A 23,027-nucleotide genomic window follows, 5' to 3' on the forward strand; every position below is an offset into this window, starting at 1 on the left:
GAAGATCCAGTTACCCTGATATCATCTGAACATTCCATTGTAACCAAGGAACAACAGCAAACAAAGACACCCTGGTATGTAAGACTGAATCATTATGAAGATCAGATAATTGGAAACAAGTATAAAGGAGTTATGACAAGTGGAAGATTGGAAAATGAAGAGGTATGTCTTATTTCTCAAATTGAACCATCATCAGTTATTGAGGCATGTGAAGATAAATATTGGATTAAAGATATGGAAGAAGAATTAGAACAAATTGAGAAGAATAACACTTGGACATTAGTTCCCCGGCCTAAAGATAAAAATGTAATTGGAACCAAATGGGTATTCAGAAACAAGCTTAATGAAGATGGAAAGGTAATCAGAAATAAAGCAAGACTAGTGTGTATGGGATATTCTCTGAAAGAAGGAATTGATTATAATAAAAACTTTGCACCGGTAGCTAGAATTGAGGTAGTTAGATTATTTTTGGCTTTTGCAGCACATAAGAACTACAAAGTATATCAAATGGATATTAAATGTGCATTTTTGAATGGAGATCTTGAAGAAGAAGTTTACATTTAACAACCTGATGGATTTTCCTTGATAAAAAACAAAGATATGGTTTGTAGGTTAAGGAAAGCTTTGTATGGGTTGAAGCAAGCTCCAAGAGATTGGTATGTAAGATTGGATAAGTATCTTTTGAAAATCAGTTTTTCTAAAGGTAATGCAGACAACAATTTATATTATAAAGTAACTAATGATGACATCTTGGTTATAGAAGTTTTTTTTTATGATATAATCTTTGGAGGAGAAGATGGATTATGTAAAGAATTTTCTATCAAAATGCAGCAAGAATTTGAAATGTCTATGATTAGAGAAATAAAATTCTTTTTAGGATTGCAGATTTCATAGACTAATAAAGGTATATTCTTGAGTCAATCCAAATACTTAAAGGAGTTACTAAAGAAATTTGGGATGGAGAACTCTAAACCGGTAAGCACACCTATGACTACAAATGACAAACTATCACTAAGGGATGAATCTACACCTATCAATCCAACTAGATACAAATCTATGATAGGAGGTTTACTATATTTGACACAAACTAGACCTGATATTATGAATGCAGTATGTATTGTTTCAAGATTTCAGAGTAATCTTAGAGAAAATCATGAATCAGCAGTAAAAAAGATTTTTCGGTACTTACAAGGCACTATAAATCTTGGATTATGATATCCTAGAGATGAAAACTTTGAATTATGTGCATACATAGATGTAAAATGGGCAAGAGATGTGGATGATAGAAAAAGCACCACTGGTGGAGCATTCTTTCTTGGAAGCAAAATAGTTTCTTGGTTGAGTAAGAAACAAAGTTGTACATCTTTATCAACAGCAGAATCAAAATATGTTGCAGCAACAACTAACTGTACACAGGTACTATGGCTTAAGCAAATGTTGAAAGACATAAAGGTAAAATGCAAGGAAACTATTACTATCTGTTGTCATAACACTTCAGCAATTGATATATCTAAGAATCCGGTATTACATTCTAAAACCAAACATGTTTCTATCAAACTGAATTTTCTAAGGGAAAATGTTGAAGCAAAGGAAATAAGACTGGTTTATGTGAATACTAAAGAGCAGATTGCAGATATCTTCACTAAACCTCTGCCTAAGGAGACTTTTGCATATATCAAAGACTAGCTTGGGGTCATACCCCCATTGGTAGAGACTTAGGGAGTTGATGATTGTCATCAACCGACAGAATTAACAGAGAAATCTTTTATTCCGGCTATGATGAGGAAGCTACTTCTCAGGGGGAGTAGTTGGTATACTAAATTGGTTGGTAGTATTTTTACTTTGGCATTTGATGTCAAAGGGGGAGAGATTGGTATGAAAACACATAAGGAAAACACATGTTGCTCCCAGGGGGAGAGATTGTTATTTGGGAGAGATTATTACTCTCTGTATCTGTATTTTGATTTCTGGTTATGATCTCTTTTGGGGAGATTGTTGTTTTTTGGTATTTGGCATTTCTGTTTTAGCACTTTCATGGTTTTTCCATCTTGTGTTGCCATCAATGCCAAAGGGGGAGATTGTTGGTATTTTGGTATGGTTTTGTCATTGATGTCAACACCTACTAAACACTTATCAACTCTGGCACTTTGGAGAATCAACAACATTCATCGGCAAGAAAATGACTTATGAATAGTCACCGATATCTAGTACACCAATAGGATATAATGATCAGTGGCACTTGGAATGATATGGAAATCACATGATTATGTCAAAGACATCATTTGGACACTTTGTCTTGAAGGTTTGTTAATTGGTATATTTGTATTTGCATATTTGTTGTTACCGATAAATAGGTCTAGGTTACACCGGTAGGTTTATCTTTTCCAGATCAACATGGCACGCTATGAAGATGACTTATTGTTGTAAATTCATTAAGCCGACATGGTGAATCAGTTATTGTATTGGGTATTAATTGATTTGTAAATTAATTTTATTGTATTATCCTTTAGAGCCGACCTACTAAAATTGGTCTTAGGGTATGGTATAAATGTAAGATCTTATTTGTAAGATCGGACGTGGAATGCGAAAAAGGATTGTGTGAAGATATATGTGAGAATAAGCAGAGTTATACACATAGACATCATTTGAAGGTGAAGGAGGGTTTTTGTGAAGACAATCAGAACTACACCGGTACTAAATCCAACATATGAAGATGCTATTTTGAGCAGTACATTTTTATTGGATTTAACCATCTAATTGTAGTCAGTGTGACTCCTATTTGTGTTTGAGTAGTGAGCTCTAGGCGGGTATGTGCAGGATCATGGTGTGCCAAAATAGGCCCTTAAGTGGCAATGAAATTTCAGAAAAATCAAAGTTATGCAACTTGACATGAAAATTTGAATAAGTTGTGAACATTATTTTTAAAATATGTAACAAGAGAATATATAGAATATTGAATGTAATTTCTAAGCTACTAGTTTTTTTTTGGAGAAAAAAAAACCTATTTGATGAAAATTTCAAATTTCAATGTAGTGGTACTAAAATTTCAAGAAAAAAATAAGAAATAGACGTATGTCTGACCACCCTAATCAAAATCAAATCTTAATATTTTTTATAATATTTATAATATAAGTATTAGACTCATGTCTGGATGTGACAAATATTTTTTTTTAATTTTTTATGAATTAAATAATTATTTATGATTTTTTTACTACAATTTTTCAGAAATTTAGAAACTCCTACGTCTGACCACCTTAACTTGGTCAAAACCTAATGAAATTTAATTTTTTAAAATTTTTCCCTATAGTAGACGAAGCATAGGATGTGATGCATGTTTCGGTTTCAAAAAATGTTATACCGTTTGAAAGTTATGAGTGTTTTACAATCAGTATATCAATCAGGACTATTGTCAGAATTCAATTAGAAAATAAATAATAATTATTTACTAAAGTCGAAATAAGACAAGCCTTATATTGTTGGAAAGATGGGAACGTCCTTAAAAAACCCTTTTCATTTTATCAATTTTGGCTACAAAAAAAGTCGTCAGCCATTGGTGTAAAGTCTGGAAAACCAGGGAATACTGAAAAACACGTTTTTTCAGTTGACTTTCCAGGCTTGTAACTTCCAAGCCTAATACCAAAGCATTCCCGAGCCCAAATTTGAAATTTGAAAATTTGAGTACAAAAATCGGATATCGGATTTTATCCGATATCCGACTTTTGTACAAAATTTTGTGGTCCTCGATGAAATTCCCTTTGCTTCCATTTATGAAGTAAACTGCCACATGGCAGAAATCCGATATCTGATTAAATCGGATATCAGATTTTATTAGTCATATTTTAAAGAGGGAGAGAAGGAGAGAGAGAGAGAGAGAGAGAGAGAGAGAGAGAGAGAGAGAGGTAGACGGAGGAGAGGGAGAGAGGGAGAGAGAGAGAGAGAGAGAGAAGGAGAGGGAGAGAGAGAGAGGGAGGGGGAGAGAGAGAGAGGAGGAGAGAGAGAGAGGGAGAGGGAGAGAGAGAGAGAGAGACCATATGACCCCTAACGAAACAATTTGGTGTCTTAACGGGACCTATGGTGTCGTTAGGGGTCATATGGTGTCTTGGGACACCATAGGATAGCTTAAGACACCAAATCATGTCGTTAGGGGTCATATTGTGTCTTACGACCCATAACTATGACCCCTAATGATAGTTATGTGATATGGTGTCCCATGAACCCTTATGACCTCTCAGGACACCATATGACCCCTAATGACACCATATTGGGTTGCTTTGGGTCATATTATGTCCTAAGGGGTCATATTGTGGTCTATGACCCCTTAGGACACCATATTACCCCTAACGACATGATTTGGTGTCTTAAGGGGTCCTATGGTGTTGTTAGGGGTCATATGGTGTCTTGGGACACCATAGGACCCCTTAGGACACAATATGACCCCTTAGGACACAATATGAGACAAAGCGACCCAATATGGTGTCATTAGGGGTCATATGGTGTCCGAAGAGGTCATAAGGGTTCATGGGACACCATATGACCCCTATGGACACCATATGACCCCTAACGACACCATCGGACCCCTTAAGACACCAAATCATGTCGTTAGGGGTTATATTGTGTCCTAAGGGGTCCTATGCTGTCCCAAGACTCCATATGACACCTATGGACACCATATGACCTATAACAACACCATAGGACCCCTGAAGACACCAAATCATGTCGTTAGGGGTCATATTGTGTCTTACGGGGTCATAGGACACATTATGACCCCTAACGACACAATTTGGTGTCTTAAGGGGTCTTATGGTGTCACAAGACACCATATGATCCCTAACAACACCATAGGACCCCTTAAGACAACAAATCATAACATTAGGGGTTATATTGTGTCTTACGGGGTCGTAGGACACAATATGACCCCTAACGATATGATTTGGTGTCTTAAGGGGTCCGATGGTGTCGTTAGGGGTCATATGGTGTCCCATGAACCCTTATGACCTCTTAGGCCACTATATGACCCCTAACAACACCATATTGGGTTGCTTTGGGTCATATTGTGTTGTTAGGGGTCATATTGTGTCTTAAGGGGTCCTATGGTGTCCCAAGACACCATATGACCCCTATGGACAACATATTACCCCTAACGACACCATATGACCCCTTAAGACACCAAATCATGTTGTTAGGGGCCATATTGTGTCCTACGACCCCGTACGACACAATATGATCCCTAACGATATTATTTGGTGTATTAAGGGGTCCTATGGTGTAATTAGGGGTCATATAGTGTCCATAGGGGTCATATTGTGTCTTGGGACACCAAAGGACCCCTTAAGACACCATATGACCCCTAATGACACCATATTGGGTCACTTTGGGTCATATTGTGTCGTTAGGGGTCATATTGTGTCTTAAGGGGTCCTATGGTGTCCCAAGACACTATATGACCCCTATGGACACCATATGACCCCTAACGACACCATAAGACCCCTTAAGACACCAAATCATGTCGTTAGGGGTCATATTGTGTCCTACGAACCCGTACGACATAATATGATCCCTAACAATATGATTTAGTTTCTGAAGGGGTCCTATGGTGTTGTTAGGGGTCATATGGTGTCCATAGCGATCATATGGTGTCTTGGGAAACCATAGGGCCCCTTAAGACACCATATGACCCCTAATGACACCATATTGGGTCGCTTTGGGTCATATTGTGTCGTTAGAGGTCATATTGTGTCTAAAGGGGTCCTATGGTGTCCCAAGACACCATATGACCCCTATGGACACCATATGACCCCTAATGACACCATAGGACCCCTTAAGACACCAAATCATGTCGTTAGGGGTCATATTGTGACCTACGACCCCGTACAACATAATATGATCCCTAACGATATGATTTGGTGTCTTAAGGGGTCCTATGGTTTTGTTAGGGGTCATATGGTGTCCACAGGGGTCATATGGTGTCTTGGGACACCATAGGACCCCTTAAGACACCATATGACCCCTAATGACACCATATTGGGTCGCTTTGGGTCATATTATGTTGCTAGGGGTCATATTGTGTTTTAAGGGGTCCTATGGTGTCCCAAGACACCATATGACCCCTATGGACACCATATGACCCCTAACGACACCACAGGACCCCTTAAGACACCAAATCATGTCGTTAGGGGTCATATTGTGTCCTACGGGGTCGTGGGACACAATATGACCCCTCATGACATGATTTGGTGTCTTAAGGGGTCCTGTGGTGTTGTTAGGGGTCATATGGTGTCTTGGGACACCATAGGACCCCTTAAGACACCATATGACCCCTAATGACACCATATTGGGTCGCTTTGGGTCATATTGTGTCATTAGGGGTCATATTATGTCTCAAGGGGTCCTATGGTGTCCCAAGACACCATATGACCCCTATGGACACCATATGACCCCTAACGACACCATAGGACCCCTTAAGAAACCAAATCATGTCATTAGGGATCATATTGTGTCGTACAGGGTCGTAGGACACGATATGACCCCTAACGAAATGATTTGGTGTCTTAAGGGGTCCTATGGTGTTATTAGGGGTCATATGGTGTCCATAGGGGTCATATGGTGTCTTGGGACACCATAGGACCCCTTAAGGCACAATATGACCGCTTAGGACACAATATGACCCAAAGCAACCCAATATGGTGTCATTAGGGGTCATATGGTGTCCTAAGTGGTCATAAGAGTTCATGGGACACCATATGACCCCTATGGACACCATATGACCCCTAACGACACCATCGGACCCCTTAAGACATGAAATCATGTCGTTAGGGGTCATATTGTGTCCTAAGGGGTCCTATGGTGTCCCAAGACACCATATGACCCCTATGGACACCATATGACCCCTAATGACAACATAGGACCCCTTAAGACACCAAATCATGTGGTTAGGTATCATATTGTGTCTTACGGGGTCGTAGGACACAATATGACTCCTAACGACACAATTTGGTGTCTTAAGGGGTCTTATGGTTTCACAAGACACCATGTGATCCCTAACAACACCATAAGACCCCTTAAGACACCAAATCATAACATTAGGGGTCATATTGTGTCTTACAGGGTCGTAGGACATAATATGACCCCTAACGACATGATTTGGTGTCTTAAGGGGTCCGATGGTGTCGTTAGGGGTCATACGGTGTCCATAGGGGTCATGTCGTGTCCCATGAACCCTTATGACGGGTCGTAGGACACAATATGACCCCTAATGACATGATTTGGTGTCTTAAGGGGTCTGATGGTGTCGTTAGGGGTCAAATGGTGTCCATAGGGGTCATATGGTGTCCCATGAACCCTTATGACCTCTTAGGACACCATATGACCCCTAATGACACCATATTGGGTCGCTTTGGGTCATATTGTGTCGTTAGGGGTCATATTGTGTCTTAAGGGGTCCTATGGTGTCCCAAGACACCATATGACCCCTATGGACACCATACGACCCCTAACGACACCATAGGACCCCTTAAGACACCAAATCATGTCATTAGGGGTCATATTGTGTTGTTAGGGGTCGTATGGTGTCCATAGGGGTCATATGGTGTCTTGGGTCACCGTAGGACCCCTTAAGACACCATATGACCCCTAATGACACCATATTGGGTCACTTTGGGTCATATTGTGTCGTTAGGGGTCATATTGTGTCTTAAGGGGTCCTATGGTGTCCCAAGACACAATATGACCCCTATGGACACCATATGACCCCTAACAACACCATAGGACCCCTTAAGACACCAAATCATGTTGTTAGGGGTCATGTTGTGTCCTACGACCCCGTACGACACAATATGATCCCTAACGATATGATTTGGTGTCTTAAGGGGTCCTATGGTGTCGTTAGGGGTCATATGGTGTCCATAGGGGTCATATGGTGTCTTGGGACACCATAGGATCCCTTAAGACACCATATGACCCCTAATGACACCATATTAGGTAGCTTTGGGTCATATTATGTTGCTAGGGGTCATATTGTGTCTTAAGGGGTCCTATGGAGTCCCAAGACACCATATGACCCCTATGGACACCATATGACCCCTAATGACACCATCAGACCCCTTAAGACACCAACTCATGTCGTTAGGGGTCATATTGTGTCCTACGGGGTCGTGGGACACAATATGACCCCTAACGACATGATTTGGTGTCTTAAGGGGTCCTATGGTGTCATTAGGGGTCATATGGTGTCCATAGGGGTCGTATGGTGTCTTGGGACACCATAGGACCCCTTAAGACACCATATGACCCCTAATGACACCATATTTTGTCGCTTTGGGTCATATTGTGTCGTTAGGGGTCATATTGTGTCTTAAGGGGTCCTATGGTGTCCCAAGACACCATATGACCCCTATGGACACCATAGGACCCCTAACAACACCATAGGACCCCTTAAGAAACCAAATCATATTGTTAGGGATCATATTGTGTCGTACGGGGTCGTAGGACACAATATGACCGCTAACGACATGATTTGGTGTCTTAAGGGGTCCTATGGTGTCGTTAGGGGTCATATGGTGTCCATAGGGGTCATATTGTGTCTTGGGAGACCATAGGACCCCTTAAGACACAATATGACCCCTTAGGACACAATATGACCCAAAGCGACCCAATATGGTGTCATTAGGGGTCATATGGGTCCTAAGAGGTCATAAGGGTTCATGGGACACCATATGACCCCTATGGACACCATATGACCCCTAATGACACCATCGGACCCCTTAAGACACCAAATCATGTCGTTAGGGGTCATATTGTGTCCTATGGGGTCCTATGGTGTCCCAAGACACCATATGACCCCTATGGACACCATATGACCCCTAACGACACCATAGGACCCCTTATGACACCAAATCATGTCGTTAAGGGTCATATTGTGTCTTATGGGGTCGTAGGACACAATATGACTCCTAACGACACAATTTGGTGTCTTAAGGGGTCTTATTGTGTCACAAGACACCATATGATCCCTAACAACACCATAGGACCCCTTAAGACACCAAATTATAACATTAGGGGTCATATTGTGTCTTACAGGGTCATAGGACATAATATGACCCCTAATGACATGATTTGGTGTCTTAAGCAGTCTGATGGTGTCGTTAGGGGTCATATGGTGTCCATAGGGGTCATATGGTGTCCCATGAACCCTTATGACCTCTTAGGACACCATATGACCCCTAATGACACCATATTGGGTCGCTTTGGGTCATATTGTGTCGTTAGGGGTCATATTTTGTCTTAAGGGGTCCTATGTTGTCCCAAGACACCATATGACCCCTAACAACACCATATGACCCCTTAAGACACCAAATCATGTCGTTAGGGATCATATTGCGTCCTACGACCCTGTACAATACAATATGATCCGTAACAATATTATTTGGTGTCTAAGGGGTCCTATGGTGTCATTAGGGGTCATATGGTGTCCATAGGGGTCATATGGTGTCCCATGAACCCTTATGACCTCTTAGGACACCATATGACCCCTAATGACACCATATTGGGTTACTTTGGGTCATATTGTGTCGTTAGCAGTCATATTGTGTCTTAAGGGGTCCTATGGTTTCCCAAGACACTATAAGACCCCTATGGACACCATATGACCCCTAACGACACCATTGGACTCCTTAAGACACCAAATCATGTCGTTAGGGATCATATTGTGTCGTACGGGGTCATAGGACACAATATGACCCCTAGCAACATGATTTGGTGTCTTAAGGGGTCCTATGGTGTTGTTAGGGGTCATATGGTGTCCATAGGGGTCATATGGTGTCTTGGGACACCATAGGACCCCTTAAGACACAATATGACCCCTTAGGACACAATATGACCCAAAGCATCCCAATATGGTGTCATTAGGGGTCATATGGTGTCTTAAGAGGTCATAAGGGTTCATGGGACACCATATGACCCCTATGGACACCATATGACCCCTAACGACACCATTGGACCCCTTAAGACCAAATCATGTCTTTAGGGGTCATATTGTGTATCTCTCTCTCTCCCTCTCTCCCTCTCCTCCTCTCTCTCTCTCTCCCTCTCTCCCTCTCCTCCCCTCTCTCTCTCTCCCTCTCTCCCTCTCCTCCTCTATCTCTCTCTTTCTCTCTCTCTCTCCCTCTCTCCCTCTCCTCCTCTCTCTCTCCCTCTCCCTCTCTCTCTCTCTCTCCCTCTCTCCCTCTCCTCATCTCTCTCTCTCTCTCCCTCTCCTCTCTCTCTCTCTCTCTCTCTCTCTCTCTCTCTCTCTCTCTCTCTTTCTCTCCCTCTCTCCCTCTCCTCCTCTCTCTCTATCTCTCTCTCTCCCTCTCTCCCTCTCCTCCTCTCTCTCTCTCCCTCTCTCCCTCTCCTCCTCTCTCTCTCTCTCTCTCTCTCTCTCTCTCTCTCTCTCTCTCTCTCTCTCTCCTTCTCTCCCTCTCCTCCTCTCTCTCTCCCTCCCTCTCTCCCTCTCCTCTCTCTCTCTCTCTCCTTCTCTCCCTCTCCTCCTCTCTCTCTGTATCTCTCTCTCTCTCTCCCTCTCCTCCTCTCTCTCTCTCTCCCTCTCCTCCTCTCTCTCTCTCTCTCTCTCTCTCTCTCTCTCTCTCTCTCCTTCTCCTCCTCCTCTCTCTCTCTCTCTCTCTCTCTCTCTCCCTCTCTCCCTCTCTCCCTCTCCTCCTCTCTCTCTCCTCTCTCCCTCTCCTCCTCCTCTCTCTCTCTCTCTAAAATATGACCAATAAAATCCAATATCCAATTTAGTTGGATATTGGATTTCTGCCATGTGGCAGTTTAGTTTGTAAATGGCGGCAACAGGAATTTTTTTTGGGGACCACATATTTTTGTACTAAAATCGGATATCGGATTTTATCGGATATCCAATTTTGGTACTAAAAACCAAAAAAAAAAAGGGTTTGTGGGCCATTTTGTTGATTCCAAGGGCTGATAGTTTGGGTCCTCTGTTTTCTGTCAACGATCACAGGGTTGCAGACAGCTAGAGACAAATTAGTGCTTTTGGGAGATTCTTAAAGTGAAAACTTACATTGTCAATCACAAAGGAGCATATGTGTGGAGGGAAATGGGGAGTAGTAGTCATCGAAAGTCTAAACGCAAAAGAAAACTTTCAAATGACCAAGTTGAAGTGTATAGAGAAAGAGATGGAGAATGTCATAGGAGGAGAAGACAAGGTATGTTAAATATTGCTAATGTTAATTCAACTGAAGAGGAAATTGAAATTGAAAATGTGCCACAAGTTATTGAAAATGAAAATGTAGATTTTGAAAGTGAAAATATTGAAAATGTTGAAAGTGATAATGAAAATGCTCAACATGTGGAAAATGTGCCACAAGTTATTGAAAATGAAAATGTAGATTTTGAAAGTGAAAATATTGAAAATTTTGAAAATGTTGAAAGTGATAATGAAAATGCTCAACATGTGGAAAATGTGCCACAAGTTATTGAAAATGAAAATGTAGATTTTGAAAGTGAAAATATTGAAAATTTTGAAAATGTTGAAAGTGATAATGAAAATGCTCAACATGTGGAAAATTTTGACATAGGAGGTGAAAATGTGGAAAACTTTAACATTGAAGGTGGAATTGCCTCACCAAGTGAACCATATGTAACACCTAATTACTTTAGAAATGAAGACCCTCTCATGGATGAAAGACAAATTCCAAATCCAAGACCTTCAAGAACCCCAAAATGGTTATTTGAAATCGATGAGAACATTATTGCGAATCTTGAAGGCAAGAGGTCAACAAGAACCGTTCGGTTGTGGGCTACAAAACTTTTCAACCAAAATTTTAGCAATAAGACATTGACCGAGCAATGCCAACTCTTTGTTCAATTGCTAAAGATGATAAAGATGATACCATTGCTAAACAAATTGAAAATTCGTATGAACAAGAAAATGGAGAAATTCTATTATTGCAAAAAATATATTTGATGCTCTTAATTCTATTGGAAAGAATACCAAAGAAAGAGATAAGAGAGCCACTCAAAGAGTGATTACAACCTCCTTAGTAAGCCATCAATTGAGGAAGGCTCATCAAATGAGACAAACTTGTGTTGATTTTAACATAAACTGTAAAACTTTGGAAAGAGCACTTGCACGAAGACAAAGACTTGACTATCCACTTCAACAAGATACATGGGCATTTGGTGGGAGGCTTCCACGTGTTGATAAAAAGTTGACTGACAATGTGAAGGAAGAGATTCCACAATTTTGGCACTCTAATTCTAGAGTGTCACCCAATGTAAAGGACATTTTGAAATTAAGAATCAGCAACCGAGACCGCACACCGCATCCCAAACGTTTCTTGGAATCAAGCCAAATAATGTTGTACAAAAAACTTTTGTCAGAGTTGTCTTCGTTGTGATTGGGATCAGTGCGAGTCAAGTGAGTGGGTTGATACGTGGGTTCCCCACTATCTAACTCCTCTATCTCAAACAATATCCTTGTCAAATGATGACATGGAAAGTTCACTTGAGTATGATCATCTATCAGATCTTGTACAACCAGGACATGTTTTTGCAGTTGTTGCACCATAAGGGAATGAAGAGAGATCAAAATATTGGTTGGCATGATGTGTACTGGGAAGACAAAAGCTAACACAACCAGTGACAGATGATGATGGGTTCACATATCCTACAGGTTTAGTTGTTGTTGTGGGAACTTGGTTGCAAACATACATGATTAGAAAGAATGGCATACCTGCATTTGAAGACTATGAGAGACACAAAACCATTATAATGTATTCACACCTTATTATAGCTACAAATGTCAAGTTGTTGAAGCATCAAGCAAAACCAAAGACCAAAGAGCTATGGACAGTGACTACTGCTGATCATGAAGCAATATTGGATACTCTTAAACAAAGAGATGACCCTTCAGGCACACTTGAGTAGTAGGTCTTTAATGGTGCCTTATTTTTTTTATCATGCATTTCATTTCAAACAATGATCATTAAACCTTAATGTTCAAGTTTGTTACGTGTATATTAAGGATGTGTTCAAAATGCAGGTCTATTGATGAACATTTTTTTTTGGCAACATGGTTTTTGCATGCACATAGCGAGTACACTTGATATAATTGGAAGGGACGTATTCTTGCAACACGACTTATTATCATGCATTTGATGAGCTTTACAATTTTTGTTGTTACAGAACACTATTTGATAATTTTTTATGATATAATTATCGCATAACCTTTATGCTCATGAAGGTATTTTTTGATGATATACAACAGTATCACATTACGATTTTTGCGTCAACATAGCAGGTTCTATTGATATAATTCGAAGGGACATATTTTTATGGTATATGATCCCATCTTTTCATTTATTATCATGCATTTCAGTTGAAGTGATTATCATAAATCCGTTATGTTCATCCATGCATTTTATGTGTAGACTAACAATTCTTAAAAATATAGGTTCATGCTAGATCATTCGTTGTTGACGAGACCCTCTCTTGGTGATGGTACATATTCCTTTGTGCATTAATGAGATTAAATTGTGGGTCTTTTTGTATTTATTATCATGAAGATGATTCAAATGCATGTGGCCAGGACACATCTGTAGTGGATCAAATTGTCATGACAGATGATCTATTGAATCAAACATTTGACATTGATAGTCAGGTAAATAGGTTAATGTTGGGCCTTCAACATCAACACCTACTAGTCAAAGTGGTCATCAAACTTTCACTTAGGTAACCTTGTCTATTTTTATTCATTAATGGTTTATAAAATAAAGTCAGTTAGATTTTGGCAATTGAATAACATTGTTTCATTTTCAGATGCTAACATCAGATGCACCTAATATTCTCTCCACAATGGAGCATGGTGTTCTCTAGCAGTAGCATCTTTGATGCTTTTGACAGTAGTATGAGTCAGATTAATAAATTTCTAATTTGATGCTTCCCACAGGGCTTTGCAACTTCAGATTGTGAGTGTGCCCCTATTACAAATGAATTGTACTTTAATCGACATAGATGGTCTATGATGGCTTTTTTGTAAGACTATATGGTTTTATTACATATATTGTACTTTAATCGACATATAACAATATCCAAGTGGTGGTTGGCATGAGCTTGAATATGGTAAGTTGTATGCATCTTGAAGTTGAATATGATATGTTGTATACATCTTGAAGTTGAACTTTGATTAGACTTTGTCAGCATTTGATGAATCATAAATGTCATTTTATTATTAATCTTGTGAGTGTGAGGTGTAGGAATAAATATCAATTACTTTGAAAGTCAGGGATGGTTGTCCTCATATGATAACCACCAGATGGTTGTGCCTTATGAAGAAAAGCTAAATAGATAATAACTAATTGAGAACATCAATTCAAATCCATAATCTAGAGGATACTAATAACAGATCTTTGTATATTTATTTTTTCTAATAATGAAACAAGTACAACTATATTGAGATAAAATGAAGCTTTTCTCTCATATGAAGATGTCACATTGGCAAATTGGTCTTTATTATAATACACAAGACATAAGTAAAATCAAAATGCTCTCAGGGTAAAGTTTTGGACTTGAACCATATTGCATAAATCTCAAGGCTTCAACTTGATTATCATTAAAGGTTTTTGATTGTTTACAAAATATCCCTTCATGGATGTCACATGCGTAGGGTATGACCCCAAGCATCGGATCAAGTGGGGGGGGAAAAGTAGGAGCATGTGTAGGGTAATTATGCCTAACTGGACATGTCAGAGCTGACGGTTCATCATCGCGATGAGCTGAATGAGAAATCGACCAGGCGACAACATTCCATTGACTGAGACTGATGATTTTTTTGCCAATCAAAAAATTGCTGCCCTAATAAAACCGTAGGGAAACTTGAAATACCGAGATAGGATTTTGTAGGGACCCCTCTCGTGGCCCTATAGGTTCAAACATATTCTAAGTTAGGGCCCGTCAAATTTTGACAATTTTGAGCACTTAGGGCGCTCAAGGGACGACGCCGATAGGGTATGACCTCGAGCGTTTGATCGAGTCAGGGGGAAAAATAGGAGCATGCGTAGGGTAATTATGCCTAACTGGACATGTCGGAGCTGACGGTTTGTCATCGTGATGAGCTGAACAAGAAATCGACCAGGCGACAACATTCCATTGAGTGAGACTGACGATTTTTTTGCCAATTGAAAAATTGCTGCCCTTATAAAACCGTAGGGTAACTTGAAATACCGAGATAGGCTTTTGTAGGGACCCCTCTCATGGCCCCGTAGGTTCAAACAGATCATTCACAGGTGCCATAGATTTCGAGTTAGGGCCCGTCAAAGTTTGACAATTTTGAGCACTTAGGGCGCTCAAGGGATGACGCCTGTAGGGTATGACCCCGAGCATTCGGTCAAGTGGGGGGGAAAAATAGGAGCATGTGTATGGTAATTATGCCTAACTGGACATGTCGGACCTGACGGTTCGTCATCGCGACGAGCTAAACGAGAAATCGACCAAGTGATAACATTCCATTGAGTGAGACTGATGATTTTTTTGCTAACCGAAAAATTGCTGCCCTAATAAAACCGTAGGGAAAATTGAAATACCAAGATAGGCTTTTGTAGGGACCCCTCTCATGGCCCTATAGGTTCAAATAGATTGTTCATAGGTGCCACAAATTCTGAGTTAGGTCCCGTCAAAGTTTGACAATTTTGAGCACTTAGGGCGCTCAAGGGACGACACCGGTAGGGTATGACCCTGAGCGTTCGATCGAGTGGGGGGGAAAAATAGGAGCATGCGTAGGGTAATTATTCCTAACTAGACATGTCAGAGCTGACAGTTCATCATCGCAACGAGCTGAATGAGAAATCGACTAGGCGACAACATTCCATTAATTGAGATTGACGATTTTTTTGCCAACCAAAAAATTGCTGCCCTAATAAAACCATAGGGAAAATTGAAATACCGAGATAGGCTTTTGTAGGGACCCCTCTCATGGCCCCGTAGGTTCAAATGGATCATTTGTAGGTGCCACAGATTCTGAGTTAAGGCCCGTCAAAGTTTGACAATTTTGAGCACTTAGGGCGCTCAAGGGACGACACCGGTAGGGTATGGCCCCAAGTGTTTGATTGAGTGGGGGGGAAAACAGGAGCATGCATAGGGTAATTATGCCTAACTGGACATGTCAGAGCCAACAGTTCATCATTGCAATGAGCTGAACGAGAAATTGACCAGGCGACAACATTCCATTAAGTGAGACTGACGATTTTTTTGCCAACCGAAAAATTGCTGCCCTAATAAAACCGTAGGGAAACTTGAAATACCGAGATAGGATTTTGTAGGGGCCCCTCTCATGGCCTCATAGGTTCAAATGGATCATTTGCAGGTGCCACAAATTCTGAGTTAGGGCCCGTCAAAGTTTGATAATTTTGAGCACTTAGGGCGCTCAAGGGACGACACCGGTAGGGTATGACCCCGAGCGTTTGATCGAGTGGGGGGGGAAAATCGGAGCATGCGTAGGGTAATTATGCCTAACTGGACATGTCAAAGCTGATGGTTCATCATCGCAATGAGCTGAACGAGAAATTGGCCATGCGACAACACTCCATTGAGTGAGACTGACGATTTTTTGCCAACCGAAAAATTTCTGCCCTAATAAAACCATAGGGAAACTTGAAAAACCAAGATAGGCTTTTGTAGGGACCCCTCTCATGGCCCCATAGGTTCAAACAGATCATTCATTGGTGCCACAGATTCCAAGTTAGGGCCCGTCAAAGTTTGACAATTTTGAGCACTTAGGGCACTCAAGGGACGACACCGGTAGGGTATGACCTCGAGCGTTCGATCAAGTTGGGGGGAAAAATAGGAGCATGCATAGGGTATTGTTCATTAAATGAATTGTATTGTTTATGAATTTTATTGTTCATTGAATGAATTTTATTGTATTGTTGATTAAATGAATTGTATTGTTCACTAAATAAATTGTATTGTATTGTTCATTAAATGAATTATATTGTTCATTATAAAAACAACACTTACGATGAAATGAAATGAATTGTATTGTTCATTAAATAGCCATTATTAACCATTGTTAATTATTGCAATGAAGATTAAATATTTCCATGATAACACCACACACAGATGAGCAACAATTTATATGATCGAATATCAACTTTTGTATATATAAAAATGTCGAATGATTACAAATGTACGTCCATACACAAATATGGCATAAACACCAACTGAAACAAAATGTATGTCTAAATACGTGAATGTATGTCCATATACAAAATATACATGCCAACTAGACATGTAAGCATCCCAAAACTATCTATAACATCCTAAGCTGCTGATGGATCATCAAAATCGATCCTCTTCGCCGCACTACTCGGCTCTGAAGGATCCTACACAAGAAAAACAAACCACGATTAATATTAGCTATATTATATAATTCACATTCGAAAAGTTAACATAAAAATGAACTATTTAATTGAACTATTCATGTTTACCTCATCTCCATGTTTTCTCTTCAGCTTTGCAGGACTCTTGATGTATGTCTTCGGTAGAGGAGGTATGTTTTGAATATTTTCATAAACAACCTACATATGTTTAGAAACATGACATTGATACAAGTTAGCATATAATTGTCACTGATAATAACAAATTATATCTACTAATCAAAAAATAAAATAAACACACATCTACTCGAGGCATCTCTTCTTCTTCTTCAGGTATACTGGGTGTAGTCATCAAGGATGTGAAGCCAAGGATTCTCTGTATATATACACAACAAGTATATGAAACTATCAATCTATGTCTAGATATGTATAATCACTATAAGTTATTTAAACTATTCATTCAATCATATTTGCATTCAATTACCTTTCCCTTGTCTCCAATTGCACTACCAAATCCTAGATCACACTGCACCACACTTGTGCTGCTTGTGCCCTACAAGAGTAAAATAAGATATACCTGCAAGTTACTACATAATCTAACTAATACAAATATAAATGATGAGCATGTATGTACAATAAAATACAAACAACTAGGTGCAATAATATATGTACCATCAAGCTATCGAGGCCAAATGAAATGGCTGACAAGGTGCCCTCCTGAATTTATCTCAACTCATCCTCGGTCATCAACTATTAAATAGACCATGTAAAAAAAATTAGTACTTAATATTATCTAATTTATAAATATTTAATTAAAATATAACATGAATTGTGAAAACACAAATCTTACCAATACATCATTAATGTATGATGACAGTGCCTCCTCACCTCTAGCATGTGAGGACTCCCTAGGGTATCCTCCAGTCTATGTAATAACCTTTTGTGCATCATGCATCTCATGCACCTCGTAATCTGCACTGTCCACAACAGGATCAATGGGTTGTCCAACTGGACCCAAGCATACGTGCCCACACATGACACAACTATGTGGCATGCATATGTGTGGAGCTGAGGATGACGTGTCAGCACCACCTAATGCACCGCTACCATCAAAAGTAGGCTAAGCTACTAACGCAGCCTGAGAAACCAAAAGGCTACTCAAAGAGTGAATAGCTGATATGGTCCGTGAAGCCGCCTCACAAATGATATCAGGATGCTAAGCTGCAGGTGGGGGATCAACAGGAGGAGGGGGGACATATGGGCCCTGGACTACTCTGACTGCCCCAGGTCTATTTTGGGTTATACCTAAACCTACACCCTGGAAAGGTTGGATGTCAAAGTAGTTCACATGTTTCTATAAAACAAACTTAGCATACAATTTTTTTATGAAATAGAAGGGGATATCAAGATTGTTGTTGGGTGGTTTGTCGAAAACCATCCACCAACGATCCCAAAAGTTTTTCACAATCCCATCATTTGTGCACCATTTGATAGAAAGTTTTGTTTTTTTGGGATCTACAAGCTGACCAGTACGGGGATTGACAAACAATGAGGTGCTTTCAGCTTTGGATATCTCAAGATCCTTGATATCCTTATACGACAAGCCATCTGCATATTTTTCCTTCATAGAATCATGCCACAAAAGGGCGGCATTGTGCTCCTCAGTCATGGTTTCCATACTTTTTACGATCGACGTGAGAGGATCAAACAATGGGTTTAGACGAGGGATCCTATGATATACTTCTGCAATCCCCCTCAATTCATTCAAATTTTGTGCAATCAAATCTTGAATTGAGGGGGGGTTTGGCAAATGAGGGTTTGGTTGTTGCAGTTGTGGTTGGTCAGTGTTTTCATTATTATCTCCCATTTTTAACCTAATTGAATGTAAACAAATAAATTTAGTTAACAAATTTAAACAATTAGGTATTTGATTTTTAAAAAACCTAGTTTTCATGAAAAAAAACCATATTTTCAATGAAAAATCAAATAAACATTCACAAAAAATACAAAAAATGAATGAAAATGATTCAAAACGACAAAATTCTTACCTCTAAATCAATTTTTTAGCAATTTTTTGTCAAAAAACTAGATATCGGATGGAGCGGATATCGGATTTTGACGAATTCGCATGACCCGTGAGTTAAAAATGACTCACGAGACTGTCACTGTCTAAATATAAAAGTCTCAGAAAATCAAATATCTGATAAAATCGGATATCTGATTTTATCGATATCCGATTTCAACACTTAAATTATTTTTAAATAACATATATAATATAATAATATATAATATAATATAATATAATATTATATTATATTATAATATATAATATAATACAATATTATATAATATATAATTTAATTTAATATTATATTATATAATATAATATTATATTATATTATATTATATATAATATAATATGTATTATATAATATGTAACATATAATATATATTTTAAATTAAAATTACAAATAAAAATCGGATATCCGATTTTATCCGATATCCGATTTGCATAGGTAATTACCAGGCCAAGGTGTACTGACACCCAGGCCAAGCAAAAAGTCAACACGGATTTTCGTGTTTTTAGGCGAGTGAGGAAGGCTATTTTTTTCACATTGCCACTTTTTGGCGCCCCTTGATCCTGCACTAACCCGGGCACTTTGCCTTTCTGCATGTGCAAACCCCATTTGTATACACTTACTATGTGCAGTAGTATCATTTGATTGTGGGTAAGGTTTCCCACTGTGGTTTTTCCCCTTACAGGGTGTCCATGTACAAATATTGGTGTTTTGTGTTGTGGATGACTTTGTCTTTGTTTCATGCTTTAATATTTACCAATATTACAATTATCTAATAAAATTGTCCACCAGTATAAAATATTGTTTCACCGGTATTAAGCAGAAAGTTGATTAAGTTATTTTTGGTTTAAATTTATTAGACAACTGATCCACCACCCCCCCCTTCTTAGTTGTCTTCGAGACCTAACAACTAAGTGGACTAGCATCTATATTTGACACCTTCAAAACTGGCTGGGATACATATCTTTAGTTGTTGAATAAGGCTTACCCCAAAATTTTGAAGTTGGGCAAGATCCAATGACATTAAGAGTATTCATTTATTCTTTTGTTCTGAATGCTTTTAATTTTTTCATCGGTCTTTGGCATTGATGCCAAAGGGGGAGTATGTATATATGTAAAAAATATCAGAAAAATCAGATAGGATCACATGGGAAGGATATCAGGATATCAAAAGGAGTGTATTGCTTAGGGGGAGCATATTTCAATTGAACTGGTGGGGAATCCATTTTTCACATGAATGTTACCATGAATGACAAAGGGGGAGATTGTTGGAAATTGAAACTCATCGGATTCATTTTGTTTTCATTGATGGCAACAAGATTAGATGGAATTCATATACCGACAAACACTAGCATTGGAGTATCCAGGATTACACTTACACTAGCACTAGCATCAGTACTTAAAGGAAGCCGACATCAAGGAATATTTATTTAGTAAATCATTTTGTAATTATTTTCAAGGCCGACACTGAATTACTTTTGTAAAAGCATTGTAAGCCGACATAATACATATTGTTTGTAATGGGTATATAGGTCATTCTACTAGGTCATTATGGATATGAGACAAGATATGACATAGGATGCGACATAGGAGAATATAGCAGAACTATATAATGTGAAGTATATGTAAGTAGATCATTTGTATGCAAATACTATATCATGCAATGATCTGTAGATAGATTGAAAATCATTCTAGGAGGAGAAGAGATACTGGTAGTAGTGTTTAGGGTTTATGAACAGGTACAGAGCAGAGCTAGAACTAGAACTCTATTTGGCATACAAGATGCATTTTTGAGTTCAATTTTATTGTTTTAATTCAGCAGAAGCTTGTATTCACTGAGACTCTTTAGTGATGAGCAGTATGCTCTAGGCAGTGTATCTTCCTGCATGTGCAAGCCCCCATTGTATGTAATATCCTTTCATATGGCTAGTGAACTGATATTATGGGTCACAAATTCCACTATGGTTTTTCCTCTTTGAGGTTTTCCACATAAATTATGTCTGTTATGGTGTTCATTTATGTGGATGGTTTATTTGCTTCAAGTTATATATTTATTTGTTTACTGGTTTATATGTGTATGGTCTAAAAGGATAAAATCTAGTGTTACTAGTAGAACACTGATTCACCCCCCCCTCTCAGTGTTCTTGGATCCCAACAACACCCAAGGATGAAGTTCCCCAAGGGATATCCATAATTGATTGCCAAGCTAATCCAATTCATGATACAATTTGTTGCCATACTTCAGAAATGCTATACCCAATGCCACCGTGTGCTTCATTTCCCCTCAAACCTATTTCAGAGGATCTCATTCAAATCCCATCTCCCTCATGTCCAAGCATTGATTCCTTGCTAGAATCCCCCATTCATGTTCAAATCCCAACCTCATGTCAAGAGGATAATTTAGAGCATGAAGAAATGAGTCCTAAAACAAATCAAGATCAAGATACAAAGAGAAAACAATGCCATCCAATTGTTGACCAAGATCCCATCCTCATAGACACTCTTGTTAATCCCCCTATCCATGTAAATACTATCCAAAGTCTTGTTGACACTTCGCTCCCTAAGAAATATCAAGATATCCAAATCCATGCTATCCCAAATTATCCTCTTCCATTACATGACCAACATGTCCTTTTAAGTCGCATTGACATTCTACTTCATGATCAAGATCAAGATATCCTTTCTCTCATTCCTAATGATCCCAATGAAAGTCAAGAGCAAAGCATATTTAAAGAGGAATCCAGTGATCTTCCTCCTTGTCAAGATCAAACTATCCTTTTAGTTTCATTTCCACCATAGGATTCCTTTGTTCCTCCATCTCCACGTCCTAATCCTCCACATCCACCCCAAGATCTCATTTCCTTTGATGACCCCATCATTCCTTCCATTTCATCTCATGAATAGCCTATCATTGATCCTAATCCCTTTCATGATCTTGATCCCCCTAATGATTCTAACATATTGGTGCAAGATGTTCATGAACCCCCTGCATACATAATGGGTTCCTCCACTTTGGTCCAGTCTGATCCACTTCATAATAGACTCACATCTTCTTCCTAGAGAAAAGAGTATCATATATATCATAAAGGGAAAGGGGTAAAACTTCTCAAGAAATAACCCCTCCATATCAAAGAAAACATTAATGGTCATGGCTACACAACTCACTGTCAAGGCATTGGTATCCCTCCATCAAAATCCAAACATATGTCTTCCCCTTCATCTCTTCTATGCATTTTAGGTACCTATATCCCTTCATCGCCTATTCATGTTCAGAAAAGGCACACATCATTAAGTCCTCCATATCATTCCTATCCATCCATACATTCCTTTCCCCCTCCAAGCAATTTGGATGCCATGCATAAAATTCATGTCCAATAATCCACATGTATCTAAGGATCAACATGTCCCATCTAATCGACATGTTAAAACAAAGAAAAATCCAAAAGGCCACAAAGGCCCGCTGAGAAAAAGAAATAAAAGAAAAAATATATATGGGTTGCTAAATGATGCAGAGCATCTATCAAAAACCATAAAAATCTTCATTCAAGGGTATTGCAGACCAAAAAATAATACAAGACCTTCA

The sequence above is a fragment of the Cryptomeria japonica genome, chromosome 10, assembly GCF_030272615.1.
Source record: "Cryptomeria japonica chromosome 10, Sugi_1.0, whole genome shotgun sequence".
Classification (NCBI taxonomy): Eukaryota; Viridiplantae; Streptophyta; class Pinopsida; order Cupressales; family Cupressaceae; genus Cryptomeria; species Cryptomeria japonica.